Genomic DNA, 11671 nt, shown 5'->3' on the forward strand with positions numbered 1-11671 from the left:
TCAACAAGGCTAAAAAATATTTTTTGTCTGAACTGGAGAGGGTGGAAGGAGAGAGGAGTACTGTAGTTGAAGCTTCTTTAAAGACCAGCACTGCTATCTCTTTGCATATGAAAACATTGATACTTACGCAAATAAAACGTTACAAAAGCATTTGTCGTCCCTGGCATAGTCAGAGCCTTAAAGATCAGAATTGTCAAAACCTAGAGTAGGTTTGATGTCAGTGCTCTGACAGCAACAAAAATGGGAATGAGCAAAGGGAAAAAAAGAGCAAGCAGTAACTAATGAGCTTTACATAAATATATGCAGAGGCAATTAAGCAATGTTAATTACTATGACAGCAGTTAATTGAATATAATTAGATATTTTAAGCCACTGACTAAGGCATAGTTAAGATTAATTTTATTGAGATTAATTGTAAATAAGAATAGATTAACTCTCTGTTTTGACAGACATAAAAAGTAGTTCTGCAAATTAACTAGGAGAGCAGAAACTAGCACAGAAATATATTATTTTAATGTCACACCTCAGAATCATCTCCTCAATAAACATGACTTTTCAAACTCAAATAGACAGGAATCTTGAAGAAAAACAAACATCTTGCAGAGATTAAAGAGCCTTTTGTCCTTTTTCATGTGCATTTCTTTTAGCAGACTAAATTAAGCGAGTCTGGTGTACGTTTTTAGGAAGGAACATTTCACACTGAATGGAAAAAATGTTCTATCACATATGAAATTCATGCAGCTGTGCGGAACTTGGTCCAGATGGTCTAAGACTATAAAACAACACCAAATGATAGACAGTAGGGCCTTCCCAAGATTATGTGATAAAGTCACAACCTCATATTTTGACCTAAATTTTCTGTCATGTATTGTTTCCTTCCAGATCAGATATCTCCATTTTAAGTTTTAACTGATTGTGAATATTCAAAAGGACACTTCTTAATAAACGTTGCTGACAAACATCTATTTAAAATCATAAAATATTTGTAAAAGGCCTCTTTGCTTCATTAAAACAATGCTAAATAAAAAATACCCAGCGCTGGTCCTTTTAACTGTCTTAGACTCTTCACACCACTTAGATAAAATAGGCAAAAATGTCTGTTTTAAAATATTCTTAACCAAAACCCCAAACACATTCTCACAGCAGATTAATTCATGCATGATGTTTAAGAAAATTAACAACAAAGCTGAAGAATGCTGAACAAATCACTAATAAGAAAGGAGCTTCAATTGATTTTGAAATAAATCAATAGGTGATTAACGCAATATTTTTAAAGCAACAGACTGTATATATATTATATAAACATATATATTATATTTCAATACCTTTTTAGCTCTTAATCGAACAAGGGCTTTACAATACTGAGCATGTCCCTACATTGACTATCAACTTCTCTGGAATGCCTTTGGTCTTTTATAACGAAAATCCAAAAATGGTCTGTGAAACAAGGCTACGACAAGTCATTCTGCAGTGAAAGATTTTAAATCATCCAGCCTCTTCTAATAGACTTGAGACTTATTGAGGTAGAAACCATAAAAAATGAAGAAGGGAAATTTAATCCCTGAAATATTGATTTGCACATTAATATCATATAGGCAGAGGGCAATTTGGCTTCATGGAAATGACACATTGTCGACCCTTGGTGAAGTCAGAGCCAATCTAACTGCTGAACATGTCTGAATCTCAAGAGTTATTAAGGGCTTCCCTTCTTGCCTTTATGACTTTTCTTCAGCCTACCAATGCAATCTTAAATGTATTATCTTTAAGAAATAATTGTAAAACCTCAGGGGTTTTCCAGTTAATGGAAGGGAGGCTAAACCACATCAGATTCTGAAATGCAACATTAAACCCTTGCAATCAACAAAACCACCTCAATTCTCATCCATCCAGGGCAGGATCTAATATTGTTATTAGAGATAATCAAATTTCATTGTGTAAATTTAGGCTCATGGTCAGAATGGAAGCAGTAAATTCTGCAATATTAAACAGTGATTTTCTCATCCCCCTTTATATATTCTTTGCTGGTGCAGCATCTTTTCAAAATAAACCCAAACTAATAAAAAAAATCAAAGAACAAAAATCTGCCTTTATTCTGAAAGATGCAAGTAATGCCATATGTTATCTTCAATGGTTTTCTTTAGTTTTAACTTGGTCTAACTGATAAGTTTCATTTTATAGAATAATAAACCAGTATCACTGCATAAACCAAGAGCAGGTACTATTACTGTGACTTACACAGATGGTTTACCTGACCTTTCTTTGTTCCTTGGGTAGGTTTCACTTTTGCAGATTTACGACTCTTCCCCCCCTATATTTCATTGACCCTATATGTTCATTATGATAAAAATGAAAACTACTGAATACATGTTTATGTTGAAGAAGTCCAAAAGCCCATGACTAGAGGATAAATAGATGCTACAGTGCAGTGTGTGGATCTCTAGATCCTATACTATAAATATTCAAGCACAGATAGCACGAATAACTGAATAATCCTGATGAGCCCAGCATTGAAGCCAGGTGCAAAAGGTTAAAACAGCTGGCTAGCCATCTTTTATTTTTGTGTGCCTTTCTGCCGATGGCAACCGCAAACCTTGAAAACTAGCAGCTATTCCCTCAAGGCTGGTTGTTTGGGGGGTGTTTTTTCATTATTGTTATTTCATTCAGTTTAGTAGGATTCCCCATACCAGAAGAGAAAGAAACTCCTTAAATACAGTTTTAGTTGACCAGAAAGTGGAGTAATCACATTAAGGCTTCCCTCCCCTGTTTATTTTAACAATCTTCTTTGTGCACCTTCCCATCCGATTGTTTGTAGTCCTCCTTTAAAAGCAAAGCACTCGCCTTCTTCTGTCAGTTTTGCCAGTAAATATAAAGTAAAACAAGTGTTGATGGCACTCAGAGTGTTACATACCCAGGCTGTGTTTTTGCATTGCTCTCAATGGAAGCGATCGATGCCCATGTCACAGTCGTGTCCCAATCGCAGCCAAGTCTCTGCCTCAATCTAACCAACAACAGGCAGGGCTGCAAAGGCTGCTCACTACCTCTTCCATCCATCCATCCATCCACCAAACTAAAAATATAATGCTACATATGATCTTTCACCACTCCACCACCGCTCCTAGGGATCGAGCCACTGAAAATCCAGGGGAACACAATTAAAAAAAAACCCAACAACAACAACAACCCTCTCTCTTTCTTCCTGTTTCTCTCTCCTTCTCTCTCCTTTTGCCAACTACATGGTCCTTGGTTAAAAACGGAACAGGGTTTAAAAAAATACAAGGAGAACGAAACGGAGCAGAGGAAATGCAACTGTCAGAAAACAGGATGGTCAGACTTCCTGGGTGAACCTGCCTGTGTCTGACTCAGTGTAAATCCACCATCTTCAGCCTGGCAAGTTGGCTTTTGGTTGGGCTTTTTTTTTTTTTTTTTTTTTTTTGTGGGGAGGAGGGTGTTCTGCTTGCGATCTGTGGCTTGGTACCTAAGGAGGAAGAGGAGGAGGAGGAGGGTGTGTTACTGAATGGGAGCTAAAGCCTCCTCGGGACGGCGCGGAGGTGAAACAGGCTGGACCCGACTGATGTGCCTCCTCTCTCGGCTGGAGCCAGTGCCCCAAGCAGCCGATGAGAGACCCCCGGCCGCCCGCCTCGCAGGTAACAAAAGAAATACCAACCCGTGCGTGTGCCGCTGCTGCTGCTGGGGGCACGGAGAGAGGGGAGGCGTGGAGGGGAGCGGCCGTAAGTTGGCATCGGCTGGGGGGGGAAAGTTTATTGCCATTTTGACAGGGAATTGCATTGAAGGCAGATGGGGGAAGCCGGAACGCGGCTGCCATTAGCCGCTGGCTCGGCAGGGATGCACTTGATCCCCGGCACAGGAAGCCAGAGCAGGGCTGGGCTGCGCTAGAGCTATTTGTGTCTCACAGCATCTTCCTCGGGTTCAAAACAGACCGATCGCCCCTGAAAACCCTGGCCGGGGGAGGAGGCTGCTTAAGCCAGCTCCCAGAGCCCAATAGCAGCGATGCCACTAGCTACCGGCGAGCTGCTCCAGCAGCCAGACAGCGCCCGTCAGCACATCCCTCTAGCCAGCCGGGCTCCCAGTGCAGCTCGGTGGAAACTGACACACAGGCAAAGCACGCTGCTAACGGGCGCTGCTCCTTCCTGCTGCTAGCTACACAAGAGCTCACAGCTTCTGCTGCTGCGAAACCTACCTGCGAACACAGTACCCCCCTCGCACCCCAGTAACACCCGCACGCACAAACAGAGTCCGGGTCCCCTCCGTCCTGCTGGGAGCTCTCTCCCTAAAAAGCGAAAGTTGGCAGAAAAAAAACGGGGAATCTACCCCCAATACCCCTCAAACTTTGGGGGGGGGGATCAAGCTGTGAAAGAAGGTGAAGAGAGAAAGGGTAGGGGTATTGGCAGGCGAGGACTTCTGGTAGTCGTGAGGTCTTGCCTAATCTGACAGGTTTTTTCGAGCTCCCTAAAAATGCAAAATGGGGGAGGAAAGAGGGGAGCAAAAAAAGGAAGCCTCTTCTGGAAAACGTGTAGAATCCTCCACTGAATCCAAAAGTTAGAGCCCGGAAAATGTAAGCCCCCCAGAATAAAAAATAAAAAAGAGAGCGAGAGAAAGAGAAAGCAGCCCCTCCTCCCCCAAATGAGAGCAAATATTGTACCTAAAAATGGGGAAAGGGGCAGAAAAAAGGGGGGCGAGAGAGGGAGAGATACATGGGATCTGGGGATGTGAGTGTGAGTGTGTGTGTATGTGAGGGAGAGAGAAAGAGGCAGAGAGAGGGAGAGAGAGAGAGAGCGAGAGCGAAATATCAAAGATTGTGCAAGATCAGCCTGGAAAGATAATCGATACTCGACCTAAATTTAACACAAACTACTCAATAAAAGTTAAAGAAAAAACTTACTTTCCATTTCCCCTCGCAGTTCCTACTGGATCTTCGCCTCTTTTTTTTGTTTTGCTTTATTTACTTAACAGCTGATCACATCCAAGTAAACGAGAGAAGGTTCATTAAAAAAAATAAAAAAAATAATCCTCCAACTTTATTGGGTGGAAATAAAAATGATTGAGCAAGAAGTGGGGGGCATGGAGCAGTCCTTTGGGGTCCGGGAGTTGTTAAAGCATGTGCCGACCGCGGTCTCGCTGTTTGGTTGTGAAGGGGTTGGGAAAAGGAGGAAAGGAAATGAAAATCCGATATGTCTTTATTCTGCTAATTATTATCGTTTTAGCCCTGTTTAAAAAAATGGCTGATTAAGTTGAGTGCGCATGTCTTTGTGTGTCTATTCCCGATATGCACTCTGGGAATGAGCGAGAGAGAGAGAGGGAGAGGAGAGGAGAGAGAGAGAGAGAGAGGTGTAATTAGTGAGGTGATCAACATTCTCCAGACTGCAAATGACGCGCAGCCACGGACTTAGAGAAGCTGGAGCTGCCGCGGCTGCTGGGGGCTCGTAGGGGCTGCAGGAGCCAAACAACCAGTCCAGAAAAGAAGGGGCAGCAGGAAAGGAGCTTATGGACACAAACACAAGTCTGCAAACTTCATTAGTAACACAGACACATACACCCATGCACACAAAGTACATGGCAGGGGAAAATTAAAAAAAGAGAAGGTGGGGGGGGGGGAGAGGGGAGAGAAGTCTTGCTCTTTTAACTGCTCCGGAATGTAAAAGAAACGGATGCAAATTAATTATTCCACCAGGGAGGGGATTTTTGGTTTGTTTTTTGTTTTTGTTTTCTTAAATAGGGGTTTAGGAAGAAATATGCCAGGAAATAAGATAATGAATGTAGAATGCCACAGTAAGAGGAAAGACAGTGTGGCTAAGATCGGAAATTTAGATATAGAGAAGCATTTATTTACACACACACAGACACACACACACACACAGTTTTACACATACACACAAACATACACACGCTGCATTTGGTATCCACTATGTAACTGGTTAAGGAAATCAGCAAGATACAAAGCAATGGCAAGTGGACTATAAAATATCAGCAGTAAACAGCATTCACAAAACCAAGTAAATACCAGTCTAGGGAAAGAATATCGTTGTATACTATCCATGTTGTACAAAGAACTAACTTTAGGACAATTATTGATATTTTATTAATATTTTGTCATCTAAGTTATTTTATTAGGCATCTTACTTTCTTGAAAAAAATATCTACCTGATGAAAAACAGAGGAAAAAGCACAACTGTAAATGTAAATGGGAATCTACTACAAATATTGTCCTGTGTGGGATTTAAGGAGATTGTTTTCAATTTGAAAATCTAATTATCTTAACTTAATACTTCAGATGTGAATATGAGTGACACTTTCATTAAAAGATAATTAACTAAAACTCGGAATAGACATACTTTAAACTATCCCCTACTGAAGATAAAAAATGACTATTCAAAGAGCATCCGACTACACCGCAGGAACACGTGCAGATTTTTAATAATGCTATTCCAGAAATGGGTCTACCAGAAAAGATCACTGAGTAACAGTTAAATACATGAGATATTTACAATAGCAAGGACCTTGCGCAGGTGAACCATAACCTTAGAGCTGACATGCCTTTGAAGTTCGTGATAGATGCCAAAACCTCGTCTTAGGCCTTAAGAGCCTGATACCAACAAAAAAAGGTTTATCCCAATCCCCACAAAAACAGAAGATAAAAATATGCAGCTTTCTGGGCCCGAAACCTTTTCATTCTAGAGAAACATTTTGCACGTCCTGGAAGGAACACTAACAGGAAAATCCCCACCTGATGCTGAAGTAAGGCTGCCCTAAAAGAGCAGGCCAGTGTCAGGGAACCAAGTTGCTGGCAGCAGATGTTTAAGGTCATAGAGAAGATCCTGGCAGGTTGGGTTGTTGGTTTGTTTTTGTTTTTTTGAGGGGGGTATTTGTCTGGGGGGAAGTCATCAGTATGGAAGTACAGTTATCTTAACACCGTTATCCAAAACATCGGGAACTGCTCCTAGAACTGGGACGAAGAGAAAACGACCTAAATCTAGAGAAACCCTACTTCAAACTTCAGGAAAACCTCCGAGAGTTGAACTTAATGAAAAGACAGGGCACTTTCGCGTTCTCGGCAGGAACTTTATTCCTTTGCAAACCATACCTAAGGATTACATCAGCTCATCATTTAAAGGAAACCATATATGTAAACGTATGTAGATGCATGCATATCTCAGAAAGCAAGAGCTTCCTGTGACTGAGTGTAAAAAGGAGACAGCGATCGGTGTTTGCAGAGAAAAAAAAACCCAGATGCAAACAAAGGGTGAAAATGAAATCTCTGAAATCCATTTACAGGAATAGATTGAGGTGATACGATGGAAAGAGGACTCTTAGGCTTAAATTATAGACGAAACACATTGTCCATTCAAGTGCATGTCTGAAGGATGGTAAAACATTTCCTAAGACTGGAGACAATTAAATACAGCACGATGAAGAAACACCTGAGAACAATACATCTATTTCACATTCAAGTGAAGAAACACGTATACTTAATGTCATAGAAGAATAAGGAAAGGAAGATAATTTAGTTTTGAAGTCCCCTCCCCCCTTTATTCCTAGTGCTTTTTTTTCTGGTGAAACATCAATATCATTAATGTCATTAATGTCAAAACACCAAACGTCAGATCAGTCAAGTCATTCTTTTTTGTTGCAGATTTCCCCCCGCTTTATCTCTTCTTGGAGGGGGCTACAGCTCTTTCTAGTGTTCTCGAGTCACAGCTCAAGGAACAAAGAGGGGGGATGCAAGCAGGGATTGTGAGAGGAGAGTCCACATTTTCAGGTTTTCTTCCGCCACTGTTTACTGTCCTTCCTAACGTTTGATAGCTCCTCTCTCGCTCTCTTTTTTCCTAAAAATAGTAGCTTGCGGTGGGGGGGGGGGGGGGGGAGAAGCACTACGGGATGTTAACAGTTTAGAAGAAACCCGGGGATCGCCACGTAGCTAGGAAAAATCGAAGAAGGTTAATTCCGAAAGGCAGCAGCAGCATCAGGTTTGTGGGATGTGATAAGAGCGGAGCTCGGCGTTGTCAGGGGGGAGGAAGGAAGGCAGTCGAGCAGCAGTTAGGAGGACCCGGGGACTGGCCGGCTGCTGCTGCTGCTGCTGCTGCTTCAAGCGAGCTCCCCAGCTGCTCGGCCCTGGCTGGAAGGCTCCCTCTCTCTCTCCTCCCTCTCTCAGCTGATCGCCCCGAAGGCTCCTGCCTAACCTCTCCTCTTCCCTGGTCTCTGCGGACCCCCTCCCCCAAACCGCTCCTCGAGGCACCGTTATACATTTTGGGTTGGTGTAAGGCTTTTTTTTAAACCCCTCATGTTGAAACCACAAAAGCTCTTAAAGTGACGTTACATTTCAAAGAGGAAAAATCCCTCGCCTTCTCCCTCCCCCCTCCAGCTCCTACAGAAACTTCTTGGGCCGGGTGAGGAGGGTCTGAAGGGGGCAGGAAGGGGGCACTGATCGTGCTGTATTCCACAAAGAAATGCAAACCCAACAGATCTACTTTGACAACAAGTCTCTTTTCCAAGCTCATTTCATTCCCCCCAGATCTGTAGCGGGGACACACAAAAACATGAGGCTCTACATAATTGCAGCCCCCCCTTTCTTAATAACCTGACATAATTCCCTACTAAATAGCCCCCAGCCCATGGGAAAGAGGATCTATGTCTTTTGACTGCGTTCCCTAAGTCTATAGATGAGCTCAGTTTGAAGCGAGGTATTACAAGATTTCAGTGTTAGAGACCCTTTATCTGAGCCTCAGACACTTTCAGATCCCCAGCCCCCACCTCCTTTCCCGGTCTCTTGTCTCTTCCCCTCCCGGGGGCTATTTGACAAAGGCAGCGTGTTAACTAACATTTTTGTTTTGTTTAACTCAGCAACCTCTTTTCAAAACACACAAACCTAATAGCAATTGAAATTGACATTGAAGCAAAAGCGAAGGGCTTATTAATTAAGAACTGTATTGCAGGTATGTAGGAACACACCTAATGGTCATTTTACAAAGCACAAAACAGACACAATTCCAGAAGACGGTGACAACAAAGTTACTAGAAAGTTACAGTTCGGTCCGAAGAAAAGAAAAGAAAAGAAAAGAAAAGAAACAGAACAACATGAATATAACGCCTTAAAACGCCATCTCCCTTCCCCCCCCCCTTCGCTCACTTCCCAAAGCCTAGCCTTCTGCTATTCAAAGTGCGCCTGTAAGCAGTGACCTAAAATAATCACATCCAAAGAGGACAGGCAGCTCGGTAAGATTTTGTATGCTAAACAGCACAGCCCCCGATTGGCTTTTTTATTGTTGTTGTTGTTATTATTTTGGCTGGAGCCGCACAAAAAACTCGCACCGGGACGTTACTATCAAAGCCACCCAGATCTCAGGCAGTTGTCGGCGTTTCCTCCGTAGCCTTAACGGCCCTTTTCCAGCTCCTTTCTTGGAAAGATCGCGGGGATTAAATGCCCTGAGCTGAGCTCCTGGCCTTGGATGGGATTGGAAAGGAAAAGAGCGAGGGAGAGAGACAGGAGAGGGTGAAGGAGCCAGGCGCCCTCTGGGCTTTCAGAGGTCAGCGCTTTGACAGTGCTCTGACCTCTCTCCCCTCCCGGCAACCACCCCAGTGTTTATAAACAAAAACAGTCGGGACTAGCCCCAAACAAAAGCAATTCACCAACTTCACAGACACCTCGCTAGATCTTATGCAAATCAAGGAAAACGACCGCTTACCAACATCCCACCCCCCCTACACACACACACAACCCCCTCACGAAAGCCCAAGAGCCTATTTCCAGCAGTGATATATCCAGGGGAAAATTTTTATATTCTATTCTGAAAAGGAGTGTGGAAGCAAGGGACTTCAAAAATAAAACGATCCCGGTAGAAAGAAATAAAAAAAATAAAAAGCCAGAAAGAAAAAGCCAATACAACTACCGACCTTAATGTACAGACAAGAAAGTTATGAAATATTTAAACCCAATTCCAACAATCCTCGCTGCCAATAAAACAGGAATCTTTGTTTTGTAGACAATATGCTAAACTACCTCTGCGACCAACAGTGATTATAAAGCAACCAGGAAAAGTTATTTTCGCCCAAGGAGCCAAGTTTTCAAAGCAAACGTGTGGATTTTACAGCTAAATAAAAGCCACCACCTCTGTGCTGTCCGCAAAAAAACCCTATACATAAATTAAAAGCACCGTTAAAAGAAAAAATCCTTCCAGCAAGCAAGCCGCACATCTGATCTGACTTACAAAAAAGTATAATTAAAACCATCTTTAATTGCAAAAAGCAGCAAGCGAAAGCTAAATGAATCAATGCCTTCTCCCAAAAACGTTGTGCGTCAAGGTACAGAAAGGATAGTTCTATAGTCCTGCATTAAAGTGTAACTGAAACTCCAGAGTAGAGGAATTGATTACGCGTTAGGGGGAAAAATGTAAAAGGAAAAAAAATGTCTACTGATTCTCAAAGTTCTGTTTAAAATGAAGATCAGAAAAGCTTGGAGAAAGAGTTAAAGGAAATATACCTCCAGAGAAAAAAGACCATCTTCTTTCTTCTTTGTCTATCAGTCTCCAGTTAAAGCATATGGAAAATGTTTTCAAAATGCCTAGATTTGGCACATTGTCATTGCAAAGAGAGGAGCGCAGTGATGCTGTTATAGAAAATGGGAAATAAATTCAGGATTGGGTGCTGCCTCCTTCAATGCGGATTTATCTAAGTTTAATTTAATATTCCGCAATCACTGTATGATCGCATATAATTCACCATGATTTTTAAGGGCTTTCCCTAAATATATTGACCACAGACACAAAGTAATTTTAACAGAATAGTTCCTTCTTTTATTTGTGTTTATTCTTCTCATTAGAGGCACTTTAAATTGCAACTGTAAATAATAATAAAAAAATGGACTATTAGATTTAAGGTGAACAAACGTTCAGGAAAAGCATTAGCTTTATTAAAATCCTTCTCAACGTAAAATCAAAAAGCACAAAATGGTTGTTTGTAAAACACTAAACCTTTAATCGATTTATTGGCATTCCGATCGATTAGATAAACGGAAATCTATAGCAAACATAAAAGCATTTAAAATATTTCTCTCTCATTTATAAACAAAACTTTTCTTTTCAGTAGAATAAAATGATTATCAAACGACTAACAGGAAATTCTTCAGGTATCAAATTACGATAATAAAATTATTTCCACATGGAAAGGGATAATGACAATGATGATAGTAATTATAATAATGAATAATTCAACAGCCCTTTGACATATATGGAAGAACCTGGTTCAAACACAGCTCTCGAAGGGGGCTACTTTTAGGGGAAAAACATTTTTAAATTAAATTGAGGTTTTTAAACCGAAGCGTTTAGACAGACTGCCAATTTGGACGCAACTGCTAAAGTTGCGTTAATTTTTCTATGCTCTCCAAGAGATAGCGTTCACTGTGAACGTTGCCCTTTCAAATTAAGTTACCACTTATTAGCAAATATGAATATGCAAATATACCAGTCACTACTGAAACTGGGGAACAAATTTGAGGGGGCTCTCCAGACTTTCTGGGGGGGAGGTGAATTTTACAATCTAAACGATTTTCCTATTCTAGGGTGTTCTTCGCACGTTAGCGAAAAATTCTGTAAGCGATAATATATTTGACCGTTTAGGTGAAAGAACGCGATTTAGTTAGAGGAGGAAACTGCAGTCCGGA

General features: G+C 41.5%; 1 protein-coding gene across 4 annotated transcripts in view; it reads right to left on the reverse strand.

Annotated features, from left to right (window-relative positions):
- ZFHX4 (zinc finger homeobox 4) overlaps positions 1 to 10626 on the reverse strand; it is a 181931-nt gene extending 171305 nt beyond the window's left edge. For 2 of the 4 annotated variants that reach the window (XM_075920495.1, XM_014577726.3), the window contains exon 1: positions 4901 to 5379. The gene's annotated coding sequence lies outside the window, so the exon portion shown is untranslated. Of the gene's footprint in view, positions 1 to 2908; positions 3476 to 4900; positions 5380 to 10492 lie in introns of those variants that run through there. The other 2 variants (XM_075920493.1, XM_075920494.1) reach the window with 2 other exon arrangements.
- Between the last annotated feature and the right edge of the window lie 1045 nt (positions 10627 to 11671).

This window comes from Pelodiscus sinensis, chromosome 2, assembly GCF_049634645.1.
Source record: "Pelodiscus sinensis isolate JC-2024 chromosome 2, ASM4963464v1, whole genome shotgun sequence".
In the NCBI taxonomy this organism is placed as follows: Eukaryota; Metazoa; Chordata; order Testudines; family Trionychidae; genus Pelodiscus; species Pelodiscus sinensis.